This window comes from Panulirus ornatus, chromosome 20, assembly GCF_036320965.1.
Source record: "Panulirus ornatus isolate Po-2019 chromosome 20, ASM3632096v1, whole genome shotgun sequence".
Classification (NCBI taxonomy): Eukaryota; Metazoa; Arthropoda; class Malacostraca; order Decapoda; family Palinuridae; genus Panulirus; species Panulirus ornatus.
This window is the reverse complement of record NC_092243.1, coordinates 39,667,942-39,686,788: the sequence shown is the minus strand read 5'-3', so window position 1 is coordinate 39,686,788 and position 18,847 is coordinate 39,667,942. Positions and strand designations below refer to the sequence as shown.

At 38.5% G+C, this 18,847-nt stretch overlaps 1 protein-coding gene across 10 annotated transcripts in view; it reads left to right on the top strand.

Moving 5' to 3' along the window:
* LOC139755954 (uncharacterized) overlaps positions 1-18,847 on the top strand; it is a 209,941-nt gene that overhangs the window by 102,344 nt on the left and 88,750 nt on the right. The window lies entirely within an intron of this gene.

Genomic DNA, 18,847 nt, shown 5'->3' with positions numbered 1-18,847 from the left:
ACTGGGTCAGAGAATGAAGGTTGGAGTTATGGAGCAGTAGTATTGGGACTTTCGGTGTTTTTAGTTTTTGTAGTGGTTGCAGTTATTGGGTATTGGAAGGTCCAAGATTTTAAGATGAGAAGACAATATGCACGTGTAGATTATCTAGTTGAGGGGATGTATGATGTCTGAAAGATTTGGAATGGCCGTTCATATGCAGGTAATGATTGATCAAGAAGTTTAATATATTCAATGATTTAATGAATTTGTATCATGTATTTTGGCATTCCAGTAAATATTTTTATATCTAAAATCTGTAGTTGGCTGTAAACCCCTGGTTACTCACAAAAGCCTTATCATGGAAGAGGTATAGATGTTTTCTTTTCTGTTGCTGAGGTTTCATTTCTGCAGCACCACTTGATGCTTTGCTGCATATTTTTGAACTCTACATTGTCCTGTAAACATTGTTTTTCTTTAGTTTTCCTTTACACCTGAATATCCTTCATTTCTTTGGCATTTAGACATTTAAGTTGTGATTCTAATCATTTATTTCTTTTTAATCAAATGGTAAACACTCTGTTTAAGTGTGGTTCAGGACTATCTGTCAGGTCTTGAATGCTTGGTAATGCTGTGATGTTTAGTAACTGAAATACTGTCTTTGGGAAGATTTTCCACACATCACTCATTTGTTTTATGAAGAAATGCAAGGTAAAGGTATTTGAAAGTGTGTTGAGTTTGTTACTGGTTAAACTGTTGGGCTATGTAACTTCATTGTGACAAGACATCTGAACTGAATTGGGTGTTTCTCCCCTTTTGTCAGTCTACAGGTTGAGAACCTCAATTTATTTCCATGAAATAGGCATGCTTATGTGTGCTGATTCTCCTAAGGTAAACAGAAATTGAGTAAATTAATAGTTTTGATAATATTTATATCTTAATTTGTATCTTTGCTCACTTACAAATATGAGATTTGCAGATAGTAAGATGACTATTTTTGGAAGATGAATCACTACATTGTATAGTATTACCAGATGCTTCAGTGTTTCATTCTCTCATCTTGCAATACCCCTTTCTGTTTTCCCTTCTCCCCCCTTTTTTAGAGAGGAAATGTTTCTAGGTGTAATAGTTTAGTAAGCGTTGTTTAGAGGTATTATATGATAGGATGATTTAGTGTAGTGGTGTTACTAGACATTGCCTTAAGGTTGCATTTGGTGTGGCTGTATCACCACTGAACAGAAAGGAGTAGAGTCCCACTGAGGATCTCCTTCCTTCTAAGTCCATCATATACTATGCTGCTGGAGCCCATTAAAAGGGTTCCTTGGGTTGAGCAATTTTTTTTTTTGTACCTTGCACTTTTGCTTCTGCCTAAGCATGTTTGCATCAGGAACCTACAGACAATGGCCTCATTTGCACACATGCACTTTTTTGTCATATACATTGCATAGTAACCAGGGCCAAATCTCACAGGCTATTTTATGGTTTACCTTGACTACTTTGTATACCCTGTTTCAGTCCAGTGACTGCACATCAACAACCCTCCATATACTACATCAATCCATTTCTTTCTACCACTTGCCCATGCATGCCTCACCCTCTTGAATGTTCAGGCCTTAGTACCCCCAAATTTTCTTTGATCCATCCTTTTCCTTCTTTTTAGTGTCCCCATTTTCCTTTCATCCATTCACAGCTGATATCCTCATTATTGGTCTTTCTTCACTCATCCTCTCCATTAATCGGAACCTTGTCAGCACACCCTGGTCAGCTCTCGGTGAGACTGAATTTACAATAGCATCTCATGTATATTGTCAATCGACCCTCTTCACATCACACATTGCCCTCTGGCATTTCATTTCCAGCATATCCGGTGTTTCTCATGCTTTTACATTCAGGACCCAAGGTTCATTCATATAAAATTGTTGGAACTATGATTCCTTCAAAAATACCCATCTTTGGCCATACAGAAATGGTTTTCTCCTCCCACAGCTAAACAGAAATGGGTTTCTCCTTCCACATACTCGGTACACCTAGGATTGCATCCTCCTCTCCCACCTAATGACAACTGAGGCCCATGGTTTCTTCTACTGCCATGTCCGTTGTTGGGTACCTAAAGCATTCCACTTATCAAACCTTCTTGCTCAGCCTTCTGCTGCATGTCATCACCTTGATTTTGTTCACATTTACTCTCATTTTTCCCCTTTTACCAGCTATTGAGTTTTTTTCCTGGAATCTGCCACTAGAGTCATGTCATGTGCATCTCATTTATTACAACTCTCTACACACTGTAGACCTACCACCCCCTGTTCAAAAACCCTTACATGCACCACCCTCACCACCCTGTCCATAATCATGTTATACAGCCATTGTGACATTACACTTTCATCACAGAGAACCACTCGTCTTCCTCCTGTCCTATTTGTAAGCATGTCCTATTCTCATGGTAAAAACACTTCTGTATTTTGTGGCACCTTTGTGGATTCTCCCTTTCTCATCCACCTCCTATTTTTTCTCCAGATCCATATCTTATTTTTATATTCGTTTATCATGTCCCTTATGAGCAAAGTAGCGATAGGAATTGATGAGGAAATGGTCTTATTTGCTCAAATATGCTCTTTAGCTGTCATTTGTAGTGCACCAAAACCACAGACCCTTTCCACAACTAGGCCCCACAGACCTTTACATGGTTTCACCTGACCACTTCATGTGCCCTGGTTAAGTACATTAACAGCACATTGCCTTGTAAACCACATCACGTCAGTTCACGCTGTTCTGTGAATGCCTTACATCCTCCTACATGTTTAGGTCCCAGGTAATCAAAATCTTTTCTACTCTGTCCTTCCATCTCCATTTCAGTATCTCATTTCTCTTTAGCTTCTAAGATATGTTCCTTCTTTCTCAGCCTCCTCACTCATTCTATCCGTATGTTGAAATCATTTCAGCACACTGTCTTCAGCTCTCTCAGCCATACTCCTCATATTACCTCTCTTATCCTATTATTTCCAACTTGATCTGCCCTCCTCACACCACCTTGTTTTCAGTTATATTATATACAACACATTTATCCTCTTCCATACATTTCCATCTAGAACACATGCCTCACATCCATTCAACACTGTTGGGACTTCTTTACCTTCAAACATACCCATTTTTGCCAAACCAAGTAGGTGCATCTTTTTCCACATATCCCACAACGTGCTTGGGACCTTCACCCCTTCACAAAACCTATAGCTTACTTCAGCTTTGATGGTTCCATTTGCTACCATATCCTGTCCTAGGTATCCAAAACAATTTATTTCTCATTTCAAGCTGTTACTCCAACTAACCTATCTTATTGCAGTGCTAAACCTAAAAACCCTGCTTTTATTCACATTTACTCTCGACTTTATTCTCACTCACACACACACACACACACACACACACACACACACACACACACACACACACACACTCTCTCTCTCCCAAATGTACAGATCAACATGTGCAGTTTCTTTCCTGAATCTGCCACCAATGCCAAACAGTAACTGACAAAGTTGATCCACACATCCTCTACCACTCCTGAAACCACTTTCTCTCCAGTCACCACTCTACTATGCAACTTATCAGGTACACTCAGAAGACCTATACCTTTGCAATTCAAACATTCGCGTTTGTATCCTTTACCTTTATACAGTGGCACTAAAAGGTATTCCACAAATCCTCAGATACCAGACCATGCTCTTTACATAGACTGAAATCCTAAATGATTATACATAATCAGTTGATAAGTCGTCCTCTTAAGAAACGTGGCAGCAATTCCATCGACTCCAGCCACCTTGCCACTTTTCATTTTTCTTAATACATTCACCACCTGTTTTTTTGCTATACCACTTGCCATGATTCTTTCACCTCACTTACCTCCCTGACCTAAACACCCCACATCAACTACCTTGTCGTCTTTGTATTCAGCGGTCCTTCAAAAAGCTCACCCCCATCTCTTCACCTCATTTCTGCCTTTTACCAGTCCTCCATTTGTCACCTTTGCCAATGTTCCCATTTTTTTCTCGTTTTTTCTTGCCGTTGACCTCCTTCCAAAACTACTACTAATTCACCCTGAAGGCTGCTGATACTCACTCCAATTCCCATTTACCCTATTCAACCATTGCACTTTCTCCTTGACACCACGACTTTTTCTCCCAAGCACTTGCACTCCTTGCTTGCAAATAATGCCCATAACCCCATCTTTTGTGTTTCAGTTGCAATTTAACACTGTCAAAATGCTTATTTCCCTTTCTCACCAGTCATGTCACACACTTCTCTTGCACATGAAGGCAGTACTTCCTGAATACTTCCCATTCCTCATCTGCTTGCTAGCTTTGTTTGCTCTCACCTTTTGCCATTCTACACTCAGTCTCTCTTGTTATCTCTTCACTGAAGCCTCTTTACCAAGATTGCTATCTTTCCACTCGTATCATTTCTTTTTTCTAAAGCCTCTACAAACTTTCTCCCTCTCATCCTCCAAGTAATGATTGAACATTTCACCAGCTGCCTTTCTCAGGATACTTACATTCAGAAGTATCTGCTTTGCAGGGATATCACTTGGTACATAATCCAGTGATGCCAGCTTTCCCCTTGCCTTTATTCGTAGTCACCACTCCTTTTTTGCAAGCAACTCCACAAGCTGTTCACTATTTTCATTCACAACATTTAGTGCTCCATACCCCTCAATTGTATCCCTACCTTCCATAGTACCCACTTTTGCATTCAAATCACCCATCACTATATTCAGTCTTGTACATAAAAACTTCTGATATTCACTCGGCTTCTCCCAACACACTTGCCTCTCTTCCATAGTCCTCAATATTCTGGTTTCATAAGCACTAATAATCACCCACCTTGCATAAATCCACTTAAATTTTTACCTATATCATTACATTCTTTCATGCATTCCTACAGCTTCTTCAGTAGCAGTGCTACTCAATCCTTTTATCTCTAGACTAGTACCCCTGACGTTATCTTGAGACATTCCCAAACTGTTGTTTCCCCTCTTCCACTTTAGCCATGTTAGAACGTATCAAATGAAAAAATTTGATCTTTGAGAGTAGCATATTGCTGGCAGTTTACAGAAGTTTAACAGACCTTAGATCGTATAGAAAGTTTTAGATGGGGTTTCATGAGTTTAGAACTCTCTTCCTGTACTGTATAAAGAGTTGCATATTTAGGAAAAAATAGAATAGAAAGTAATTTACTTGTAGTTAAAAAGATAGCCCATTCTAATTACATAAAAAGTGTGAAAGAACATTTCTCATAGTACTTTGTGTCTGAGAGAAAATTGATAATTGAAGCTGATGAGACAACTTAAATGAAGTTGATAGATAGAAGGAAGAGAGAGCAAAGATTAATGGATGTATTAAAGAGACAAACCTCAGATTTCTTTAAACTGGAAACTAGTACAGGTAGAATATAAAAGAAAAATCTGTAATCATGGGGCCCAAGTAATATTTTGGTTTTTTGGTTTTTACTGATTTGAGAAATACAGGTAACATAATTTGGTCTGAATATGTTGTAACTCCTTAATGTTCCAGAAGGTTCTCATTTCCCACATTTTTCAAGATTATTAAGAAACGCGTTTAACTCCACAGTTTCAAAGATTTTCAACTATCGTAAAGAAGAGCTCCACCTCGGTAATATTTTTTATCCGCCGCTTTTGCTGTAATGTATAGAAATTTTGTAGATGTTTCTACAGAACACAATAAATTGTGTAAGGCCCGAGTGTCAAATGGGTAGCCACTGATAATGTTTTATTGATTACTTGCATATGCTGAAATATTTATTACCAATTGTCATGTTTTAGTATGTATGATAAATCTTGCTATAATTGATGTTATTCACAGATAATTTTCTCATAAGAAAACAATAAAAGTTTGTAAGATTACCAGGCACAACAGTCATTGTTGTCAAGGTTAGACAGGCACAAGCAACGCTGCCTTTTCTTGGCTAGAAAACTTTTGCTTGCCTCATTTTGGTCAACTTTTGATGCTGAAGGTGGCAGTGTCCATAGAATTTTTAAAATGATTTGAAGACAGATCATCATTGTCAAATAAATGAGGAATATCATCTGCTTAGTCCTCTGTATGGCTTACAGCTACTCGGTGTCCTTCCTAGAAAAGTCAAGAAAGCGTGCTGTCATTGTCATAGTTAGAGGATGACTTACCATAGGGTGAATTTATTGTGCACTGTCACCTCAACCATTGTCTGTGCTTGATGCACAGCCTTAAGATGAAGGCATGAAACTCGGTACTTAGATCTGTCTAGTGGTGTTACTCACCTTACTTGAATATCAGTGTAGAGGTGTTAAGGGGTTGAGGATGTTTTTAAACCTAATATGATTGTGGGTATTATTTATTATTATTTTAATATACTTGATCGCTGTTTCCCATGTCAGTGAGGTAGCGCCAGGAAAGGGGCTGGTAAATGGCCCATCCACTCATATACAAAGGAAGGAACAGAGAAGGGGGCCAAGTAATGATATTCCCTTTAAGGCTCAGTCCTCTGTTCATAACGCTACCTTGCCAATGCAGAAAATAGTGAATGTGGATGTGGATGTGGAAAGGGAGCTGTGGTTTCGGTGCATTACACATGATGGCTAGAGACTGAGTGTGAATGAATGTGGCCTTTGTTGTCTTTCCTAGCGCTACCTTGCATGCATGCAGGGGGATGGGGTGCCATTTCATGTGTAGCGGGGTGGCAATGGGAATGAATGAAGGCAGCATGTATGAACATGTACATGTGTATATATGTAAGTCTGTGTATGGATGTGTATGTATACGTTGAAATGTATAGGTATGTATATGTGCATGTGTGGGCGTTTATGTACATACATGTGTATGTGGGTGGGTTGGGCCATTCTTTCATCTGTGTCCTTGCGCTACCTCGCTAACACGGGAGACAGCAACAAAGTATAATGATAATAAATATTTCTTTTATTCTTTTTTTTATTATACTTTGTCGCTGTTTCCTGTGTTAGCAAGGTAGCGCAAGAAAACAGAGGAAAGACTGGCCCAACCCACCCACATACAAATGTATACACGTACACGTCCACACACGCACATATACACACCTATACAATTCAACATATACATATATATACATACACAGTCATCTACATATATACATGTACATAATTCATACTTGATGCCTTTATTCATTCCCGTCGTCACCCCACCACACATGAAATGACACCCTCCTCCCCTCGCACGTGCACGAAGTAGCGCGAGGAAAAGACGACAAAGGCCACATTCATTCACACTCAGTCTCTGGCTATCATGAATAATGCACCGAAACCACAGCTCCTTTTCCACATCCAGGCCCTACTAAACTTTCCATGTCTTACCCCTGACTCTTCACATGCCCTGTTTCAATCCATTGACAGCACATTGACCCCGGTATACCACATCGTTCCAATTCACTCCTATTCCTTGCATGGCTTTCACCCTCCTGCATGTTCAGGCCCTACTCACTCAAAATCTTTTTCACTCCATCCTTCCACCTCTAATTTGGTCTCACACTTCTCGTTCCCTCCACCTCTTACACATATATCCTCTTTGTCACTCTTTCCTCTCTCATTCTCTCCATGTGACCAAACCATTTGAACATACCCTCTTTTGCTCTCTCAACCACACTCTTTTTATTACCACACATATCTCTTACCCTATTATTACTTACTCGATCAATGCACCTCACATGACATATTGTCCTCAAACATCTCATTTCCAACACATCCACCCTCTTCAGAACAACCCCATCTATAGCCCACGCCTCGCAGCCATATGACATTGTTGGAACCACTATTCCTTCAAACATACCCATTTTCACTTTCCGAGATAATGTTCTCGCTTTCCAGACATTCTTCAATACTCCCATCACCTTTGCCCGCTCCCCCACACTGTAACTCACTTCCACTTCTATGGTTCCATCCATTGCTGAATCCACTCCCAGATATCTAAAACACATCACTTCCTCCAGTTTTTCTCCATTCAAACTTGCCTCCCAACTGACTTGTCCCTCAACCCTACTGTACCTAATAACCTTGCTCTTAATCACATTTACTCTCAGCTTTCTTCTTTCACACACTTTACCAAACTCAGTCACCAGCTTCTGCAGTTTCTCACCCTAATCAGCCACAAGCACTCTATCATCAGCGAACAACAACTGACTCGCTTCCCAAGCCCTCTCATCCACAACAGACTGCATACTTGCCCCTCTCTCCAGAACTCTTGCATTCACCTCCTTATAACCCCATCCATAAACAAATTAGACGACCATGGAAACATCACACACCCCTGCCGCAAACCGACTTTCACTGAGAACCAGTCACTTTCTCCTTCCTTCTCGTACACATGCCTTACAGTCTCGATAAAAACTTTTCACTGCTTCTAGCAACTTGCCTCCCACACCATATACTCTTAATACCTTCCACAGAGCATCTCTATCAACTCTATCATGTGCCTTCTCCAGATCCATAAATGCTACAGACAAATCATCTTTTTTTCTAAGTATTTCTCACATACATTCTTGAAAGCAAACACCTGATCCACACATCCTCTACCACTTTTAAAACCACACTGCTCTTCACCGTCTGATGCTATGTACATACCTTTACCCTCTCACTCAATACCCTCCCGTATAATTTCCCAGGAATACTCGACAGACTTATGTCTCTGCAATTTGAACACTCGCCTTTATCCCCTTTGCCTTTGTTCAGTGGCACCATGCATGCATTCCGCCAATCCTCAGGCACTTCACTATGATCCATACATATATTGAACATCCTTACCAACCAACTTACAACACAGTCACCCTCTTTTTTAGTAAATTTTACTGCAATACCATCCAAACCTGCTGGCTTTCATCTTCCTCAAAGCTTTCCTACCTCTTCTATGTTTACCAAACCATTCTCCCTGACCCTTTCACTTCTCACACCACCCCATCCAAAACACCCCATATCTGCTACTCTATCATCAAACACATTCAACATTCAAAATACTCACTCCATCTCCTTCTCGCTTCATCACTATTTGTTATTGCCTCCCTCCCCATTTTCCTCCTTCACTGATGTTCTCATTTGTTCTCTTGTCTTATGCACGTTATGTACCTCCTTCCAAAACATCTTTTTATTATCCCTAGAATTTAATGATACTTTCTCACCCCAACTCTCATTTTCCTTCTTTTTCACCTCTCGCACCTTTCTTTTGACCTCTGCTGCTTTCTTTTATACCTTTCCCAGTCATTTGCAGTATTTCCCTGCAAAAATTGTCCAAATGCCTCTCTCTTATCTTTCACTAACAATCTTACGTGTTCATTCCACCACTTGCTACCCTTTCTAATCTGCCCACCTCCCACCTTTCTCATGCCACATGTATCTTTTGCACAAGCCATCACCGCTTCCCTAAAGACATCCCATTCCTCACCCACTCCCCTTACGTCATTTGCTCCCACCTTTTTCCATTCTGCACTCTTGGTACTTCCTCACACAAGTCTCCTTTCTAAGCTCACTTGCTCTCACCACTCTCTTCTCCCCAGCATTCTTTATTATTTTCTGAAAAGCTCTACAAATCTTCACCTTCGCCTCCACAAGATAATGATCAGATATCCCTCCAGCTGCCCCTCTCGGCACATTTTTACATCCAAATGTTTCTCTTTTACACGCCTATCTTGTTCCCTCCACCTCTGACACATATATCCTCTTTGTCAATCATTCCTCATTCTCTCCTTATGTCCAGACCATTTCAACACACCTTCTTCTGGTCTCTTAACCACACTTTTTATTAACAAGAATCTCTCGTACCCTTTCATTACTTCCTCGATCAAACCACCTCACTCCACATATTGTCCTCAAACATTTTATTTCCAGCACATCCACCTCCTCCATACAACTGTATCTATTTGCAGTATATGTAAATATACATTTTTTTCTTGCTGTTCTTGATGGTTATGCTTTTTTTTGGAAATGTTGCAACGAAATTGTAATAAGGAAGATATTGATTCATGGAAACTCAGGGCTAAGTATGAGGTTGCAGAATGGTACTTTGTTCAAGGAACATGATGATCTTAAGTTGGTTTGTTTTCATTATCAGGTGTTTATAGGTGTCCTTTTAGTCACAGCCTGGAGGTTTCTTTTTAATGTAAGGCTTGTCTCCATAAATGGATATCTCTTAGTGACCTGTTATCAACTGATGGTATCATCTTAAATCCCTTGAGGTTTTGCTATGCAATTTGCATATGACCTCATTTTACTGTCTAATGATTTTCATGTGAAAACTTCATATCTTTTGCAGATCATTTTATCAGTTTTGCAAATACAGCTGTCAACAAGCCACATCTCCCTCCTATATGAATCCCATGATATAAGATCAAATGTTTCATTATAGAATTTCTCTTGTTCATGGTTGACTACTTTTATGATTATACAGTTCTTTGCAGTTTTTGTTGAATTATTTAACCATATTTTGTATATTCAGTTGTTGAACAAATTCATTGCTACGTATGTAATTCTACAGTTATTTGTGCCGTAAATATTGTTTTGCACAGCTCATGATTTAGAATATTTTCCATAAAGATTGAAGACAAACTGTTCATGATCCTTTTGGTACAAATATTTTGCATCTTGTTCAATTAAAAGACAGTTGCAAAAATATACACATTTCATATACTCGCCAAAACTTGGATTTATGAGCACTGTAATGCCCACCTTGAGTGGCTGGTATTGCACACAACAAGAGTTAAGTAGCCTTGCTAAGGATTCCACTGTCACTCAAGTCTACTTGGGCTCCTTATTACTTTCTCTTGCTCTACTGCAATGGCTCTACAATTTCAAGTGATAGCTCCTTATTGAGGATCTCCAGCATTTTTTTTTTAACTTTTTGTACCTCAAGGTCCTGGAAGCCTTCCCTTCCAGCATCACTAGCCAACTTAACAATCCTGTAAGCTTTTTCTCAGGTTGTGGGTGACCATGAAAGTTATTCACTAATCTGTAGCCAATTCGTCCTTCAACAGGTATTGATTGTGCATGACTTGACCTTCTAGAACTTTATGATGTTGAAGGCAGTACTTATGTTATAAGAATGCCAAAGGTTACTGATCCTGTGTAGGCATCATCTTCTTGACTACTAAAGGTGGCTGAAATTACAGCTGGTATAAAATTACTAAGAGATTGCATTTACCTCTTTGGTCATTGGCTGCAAGACTGAAGTTCTGTTGGGCAATAGAAACATGACTATCACATATAATGTGTAAAATTATGTGAGAGTGGGTGTCCTGGCACATTATAGAAGAGGAAGGCTTTAAAGACAGAGACTCCTGATGCATTGATATATGGAAGAAGGGCTAAGGGCTCTTCACCTACCTTAAAGCTTGGTGCTTTTCTTTTTTCCTTTGAGGTTCTGGACAACCTTTTTTTTTCCCCTGATCTATCTAGTATTATCCATATTGAATCATTGTTGGGACTTGTACCCTTTTAATTCCATGATCATGAAAAATTCCGTCAGAAATTTCCTTACATCAGAAATTTCCTTACAGTCTTATCATCTGTGGAAGTGTTTTCCCACCTAATGTAAAATTACGTTGGCTGTATTTGTTTTTGCAGTTTTCAAATTCATCTTGGCTGGCATTAAACCCAGTGCCACTACCGCTAGATGAAGATTCTCCGTTCATTTCCTTTAAGTGATCATGCAGATGTAGAGCTGTTTTGTGAATTACCAGTCTGCTAAGATGAGCTATTTTTTGTGTTCCATTTATATAGATATGCTTTTCCATTTTATGTGAAATAAGGTCACACCTGCTAACAATAGACATTTTTGTGTTTAGCCCATTAAAGATGGGTGACTTTTTCTTCATGTGTAAGGTGGCATATTTTAGGAATAATAAAGTATCATATATGTATGGGTATGTATATTTGCGTGTGTGGACGTGTATGTATATACATGTGTATGGGGTTGGGTTGGGCCATTTCTTTTGTCTGTTTCCTTGCGCTACCTCGCAAATGCGGGAGACAGCGACAAAGCAAAATAGAATAATATAATAATAAAGTATCAATGAATAAGCCAGTACATACATAATAGGAAAGATTGGATAAAAAAATAAGCCAGTACATACATAATAGGTAAGATTGGATGAAAACTGAAGATAAGAGGTATTACATAATGGGAAACTATGTCATAGCTGGCTGTAGGCAGAGGGGAGGAGCATTAGGGAGGGGAGAGCACAACCTATGTTCGCTTCTGTTGTCTCGACTAATACTGACATTGACCCCGGCTGAGTGAGCAATGGTGATTGTTTACAGGCACATCTAAACAGAGAGCGTGATGATACTTGTCAGAGATGCTACATCACTTAGTTTCACCTTACAGTTATGACACAAAAGTGCCCAATATTACGTAATGTTGCCCACCCTCTACTATTCAAATGTTTGATAATGGCTAATACTGATGCTGACTGTGGATGGGCAAGCAAGGTTAGCTGTTTACAGGAATGAGTAAACAGAGGTTATGAGAGTAGATGAGTGATGCCACAAAGCCAAAATTCAAAAAACAAAATAGCCCAAAGTTACTTAACGTTGCCCATTTTCTACCATACGAACGTTAGATAATGTCACCTGCCTTTTAAGTTGATCATGGTGTGGTCAGTGAAAAAAGATATTCTTTAATTTATGAAAGAGAAATTATCATGCAAAAGTAAAAAAAGATATTCTTTAATTTATGAAAGAGAAATTATCATGCAAAAGTAGGAGAAAATACTTATAGAAATACCTTTATGTTATCCTAGTTCAGTTTAACCCATTAAAGGTGGGCGACTTTTTTTTATACATAAATAAGCCAGTACATACATAACTTGATAAAATTGGATGAAAAACCAAGGTAAGAGCTGTTACTTATGTAAAACTGCATTATAACTGGCTGTGGGAGGAGTGGGAAGGGTCAAGTGGGAGGACCTGGGGTAGACAGCTTATCACGTGCATCTGGGACGAGGCTAGGGGACTCTGCGATCACTTTTGTTTTATACAGTATTAATCATTTATAATTTACAACTGCTATGTACATATATTTACAACTGTAGTTCTTGAGTGTGTGTGATAGTCTCGTAAGCAGGGCACACAGATGCTAGCATTACAGCTTGGGTACCATGTGGTGACCTCTTAGGGCATCTGATTGTATTGCGACACATGATACTGTTCCTCTGTCGTTTGTGATCTTTGGCATCGACGGGAAGGTAATCAAGGCTGTTTTGGAAGTTTGGATTATTGTTATCATTGAAATGCAGGTAACACTGTCGATGGACAAATTGGTCCCTAGCATGTATTTGCTGAAAGTAGTAAGAGAAGTTACGTCATCGAGTCCATGTTTCTTTACATGGCTTATAAGCATAGAGCTTGGTACACATTCATCTCTGGAACAGATGTATCGTGAAATCTCCACCATTTGCCAGTCTGATCAACAGTGTCTCTCTGGGAATCATACACATAAAAATTGTTCATTTCTTCACCAATAAAGTCCATTACTTCACAGTTGAAGGATGTTGGGCATTGGGCAATTCAACTTGCACTTCTGCATCACTCACTGGAAAATCATGATATTCCTGTCAAAATCCATTGTCTATGGCAGGTAATTATGTAGTTTTATCCTCCACACCAAGAATTGAGATGCAGCAACAGTTGCCTGTGCTTGTGTAGTATCCCTGCCTTGTCCCCGGGACTTTGCCCCATGCTGTGAAATATGACCGCGTGACCTTTGTCACCTCATTTGTCCTACACACAAACTCATTCTGCCACCTTATCCACCACTATCACTACTAGAATCATCAGACTCATGTTCTTTTTCTGGTACATTTTCATTCACTACATCGCCAACTTTGAGCTAATTTTCATTATGGTCTCCATCCTCCTCATCACCAGATGATTCAAAATTATCACTTGCCTTCCACACATTCTTCAACACAACCAGAGCCTTTGCCCCCTCCCCCACCCTGTGATTCTCTTCTGCTTCCTTGGTTCCATCTGTTGCTAAATCCACTCCCAGATATCTAAAACACTTCACTTCCTCCAGTAATTGTCTGATGGCAAGGTTAACAAAAAATTTTATCTGTGCAAAAAGCCCAAGTAGTTTCTAAAGCTATTGCACATATTTTTGGAGGTATGTGTGAGCAGTCATTTTTGATTGCTAATTGTTTATTTTACTGCAGATTTTGAGCTAATTTTCCACATGAAATAGATTATTTCATAGTAAGCTTTAGAATACTTTTTGGTGGTCAGGTCCAACAATGCACTGTGTTGCAAGACTGTAAAATGTATTCATAGAAATGAATTTAATGTTTTCATAGTGTTGAGATATTACACAGGATAAGACCCATTGTTTTCATTAACTGCTCCAAAGCCTATGAGAACAAAGCCCCTCATTCATATGATCCAATATGGACAGGTTGCATATCTGGCTGTTTTTTGTTGTCTCATCATACTGTGTGCACTCTGACCTCAATGTGTTGGTGACTCCTTATTCTTACCTTTCATTCTTGACACATAATGGCCCATAAGCTTTTGATTGTGTTTGTCATATCTTTTGCAGAGCCAATTGATCACCTCCACTTGAGGGTTTGCTTGAAAGTGCTCTCACAACCCTTCTTGGGTGCATTAGGTTACAGTCTTGCTCAAGCATGATTGTCAGGGAAAATGATACCTATGGCTTTTATATTGGGCAGCAAGAAATCTTCCATAATCCAGATATATTCATATCTGTTCAACTGAACTTCATTTTTTCTGGTCAACTTTGTCTGTGGTCATTTGCCTTTGAGATTCCCAGTTGATGTGTTGAGGGAGGTTTCTGGTGTTCCTTGTCCTCCACTGTTATCTTGCTTCCACTCCTGCAGATGTAAAGGTCTTTCCTTTGGTGACAATCACTCTTGTAGTACTTGAGTTCAGCTGCTGAATATTTTGGAACAGATTTTAAATGAGCGTTTGTATTTGAATTACTGTCAACTTTTTTTATGACTGGAACACAACAAACATTATTTGCCTAAAGGCATTGGTATGTTGTGCAGATAAAAGGGCACCTGCAGGTGTACTGCTGACTTCATTGGCCTTGCTTGAACTACCTGAGTGAGAGAAGTGTCCTTCTGATAACAGTAGAATAAGTGGTGCCAATTATCTCTTGCTATTTTGGCCATTGTTTTCCCAATCTCCCTTGTTTCGATGGTATGTTCTTGATTTGATATGAATGCAAGGGAGTTTACATGTCTGGCTGCCCTTCCTCTGTAGATGACAGAAAACTATTTGTTAGATTTTAGAAATATTTTGAATATTATCATATAATAAGTTGGCTTATGAAATATTCCTTTTTTTTTGTAAAAAAGCCATATTGATAATTGTATGTCACATAAATGGTAATTATTCCACTTGTACTTTCATTTCAAGGTTCAAAAAAGAAAAAAGTAAATGCCAGGCAGTAATGAGAGTGAGAGGTGGTATGCAGACACTGATGATTTGTTTTTTCTAATGAGTTTGGTTGAAAGGGAAATGGTATGGATGTTAAGAATCGAATTGCAATATACAGTAATACTATTGCATGTTTAGTTTTGCCTTTCAGTTTACAGTAATACTACAGACTGTGGAATTTTGCCTTTGGTTGTTCAAGATGAGTGGTTTTGTTGGAAATCTCACTGATGGTGCTGTACAGCTTGTTACTTCTCTCATCAAGTTGGAGTGGGAATTTTGGCTGCAAATGTACATAAATTACCTAATTATGGTGAAGATATTAGGGAGTAAGTACAGTAAACATACCTGAAATGTAGATGGCATGATTTAGATTTTTTATGTTGTTTATTCATAACTGTCCGAAGATGGTATCACAGAGATATCTGATGGGCATTTCAAGACCAGGGGAAGGCTAATGACTGTCAAAATTGAAGTTGCAGCAGCAGTGTTTATGTAGCATTTACAAAGATGAAACATGACACTGCACCTGTAATGTACAAAACCAGTGTAGTGTAATGGCCAGTTTACAGAGCTTTTAAGAGTATCTGTAGATGGTGGTTCGCAAATCATTAAAAGACTGTATCATGAACAGCAAATTTTGATGAAGTTAATCATGGACCATTGAAACTGCAAACAGAATTATTCTTGAGAACATTCAAAGAAGCAGAAAATGAGATAGTAAAGCCCTTGACTGCTCTATCTTATTAGTTTCTCGCTGTTGAATAAAATGTTTTGTAATGTTTACCGAAAGTATAATACTTACCCAAGGTACTTGTTTCCAGCTTTTTATGCTGCCTCTTCATATATATAGTCATGTTATCAACACTATAAGACTTATTCAGATAGCACTTTATATGATTATGGTAGAATTTTCACCGTTTTGAAGAATGGCAATTGCAAGTGTAATATGTTTCCCTTTTGAAGTATTACATCCAACCTTGTCACTCGCATACTTTTTGGATTCCAATGTAAGAGCAGAATGTACTGGAATATCACTAATGTATGACTTGAGGCTTTATTCTTGTGCATTCAGACAGCCCAAACAGCCAAGTGGTCTATAGTATACTGTAAACATTGGCCAATTATGCACTGAGCCATGGATTTTTGGAGATAGGGATTTTGAAAGCATGGATTTTTGATACTCTACTGATTATCAGAGACCATCTGATATGCATGCAGATAAAGCTTATAGACATTATGATAGATTCACTCCTCAGTAGAATGTTGAAAGAGAATACTGTATGCTAACTAATAGACTGAGTAATTGCTTGATTTAACAGATCTACAGGGTATCTGCGAAGTTGCTCCTTATTTTGAAATTCACATTACACCTTAGTTTAAGATGTTGAAACTGTTTATTGTTTAAAATCCTAACACTTGCTGTGATGTTGCAGACAAATAACAGCTGAAAAATTAAGTGATGTAGATCAAGCAAAAATTGCATCGTAATAGTAAGTATGGCTATTGTTTCTATAAATTCAAAGATGGTGGTGAGCCATTTGTGGGAGAAGTAAGGTCTTTGACCCAGTAACCATAAAAAATTGCTGCATCATATTTATAATATGGATTCTGTAATGAACCGAAATCAATTTGGAACTCATTGATAATGCATTCAGAAGAGACTATGACTGCTGTATGGGTAACGTATGAGCAAAGTCCAAAGAAATTGGTTCTGTAGGCAACCATAGATAGTGGGTTAACAAGGTAGACAATTTTTGAGGGTTTTCAGGTTAAGGGCTTCATTTCTGCTGTGGATGGCTCTCCATATTTGATTTTGAATGACAGATTGCCATACCTCTTACTATGTTGTGATTTTTGCTCATTTTGCTTTGCGTAATTTTCCTGTTTACCTGTAACATAAATGGCAGTGGTTAGGATTATAAACAGTGAATGATTAGTTGCATATCTCTTTGCTTAAGGCAAAAGGAGTGACTTTGCAGACACCTTGTAGAATTTATTTGCCATTATGATTGGCGACATCAAGTGTAACTGTCAGGTTGATATCAAGACACTTATTAGTTTAATAAGACATATTGACACACTTGTCTTGACCCACACCTGATAGTATTAAGGTTTAGTCCATGAAACTCATGTAAAGGCTGCTTAGATTTCCTTCACTTATGACTCGCATAGATAACATTCCTCATAGATGAATTCTCTTTTAACAGGTAAAAAACTTCTTGTAAACTCTTTCATTCCTTATTATTTTTCTCAGACTTCTGTTGCACACATTCATAAGCTGTTTCTTTTTATTTTAAAAAGCTTTTTCATCTCATGTCAAATGAATTGTTCATATTGCCTGATATACTGAAAAAGTCTCTCCTCATGTTCGGTGATGTTTCATTGTAAACCAAGTCTGTTCTCTTTTTTTTTATCAATCTTTTTTTCATTTCATTTCATTTCACCGCTAGGAGATTCTTCTGAATCATCTCTAATTAGAGGAGTATCAGTTATTGTAAAGTTTTCATTTTACCCCTGTTCATCTTTTAGATCATGTGTGCATATAGTTACCATCAACTGTGTTTTTTGTGATTGTTTTAGCCATTGCAGTAATATTTTCGTATGTAGTGTATTGGTAGTTCTTATATTGTGACTGTGAATATGATCATTGTTTTAATGTAACATTCAGCACTGACTTGTTTTTATATATTCTTAGTTTAGGATTGTGCACAATTCTACCATATATATATCTTTTCTTTCTTTCAAACTATTCGCCATTCCCTGTGTTAGCGAGGTAGCGCCAAGAACAGAGGACTGGGCCTTTGAGGGAATATCCTCACCTGGCCCCCTTATCCGTTCCTTCTTTTGGAAAATTAAAAAAAAGACGAGAGGGGAGGATTTCCAGCCCCCTGCTCCCTCCCCTTTTAGTTGCCTTCTACGACACGCAGGGAATACGTGGGAAGTATTCTATCTCCCCTATCCCCAGGGATAACCATATATATAGATATATATATATATATATATATATATATATATATATATATATATATATATTATTGTTATTATTATTATTATTATTATTATTATTATTATTTTGCTTTGTCGCTGTCTCCCGCGTTTGCGAGGTAGCGCAAGGAAACAGACGAAAGAAATGGCCCAACCCACCCCCATACACATGTATATACATACACGTCCACACACGCAAATATACATACCCATACATCTCAGTGTACACATATATATACACACACAGACATACATATGTACACATGCACACAATTCACAGTCTGCCTTTATTCATTCCCATCGCCACCTCGCCACACATGGAATAACATCCCCCTCCCCCATCATGTGTGCGAGGTAGTGCTAGGAAAAGACAACAAAGGCCCCATTCGTTCACACTCAGTCTCTAGCTGTCATGCAATAATGCCTGAA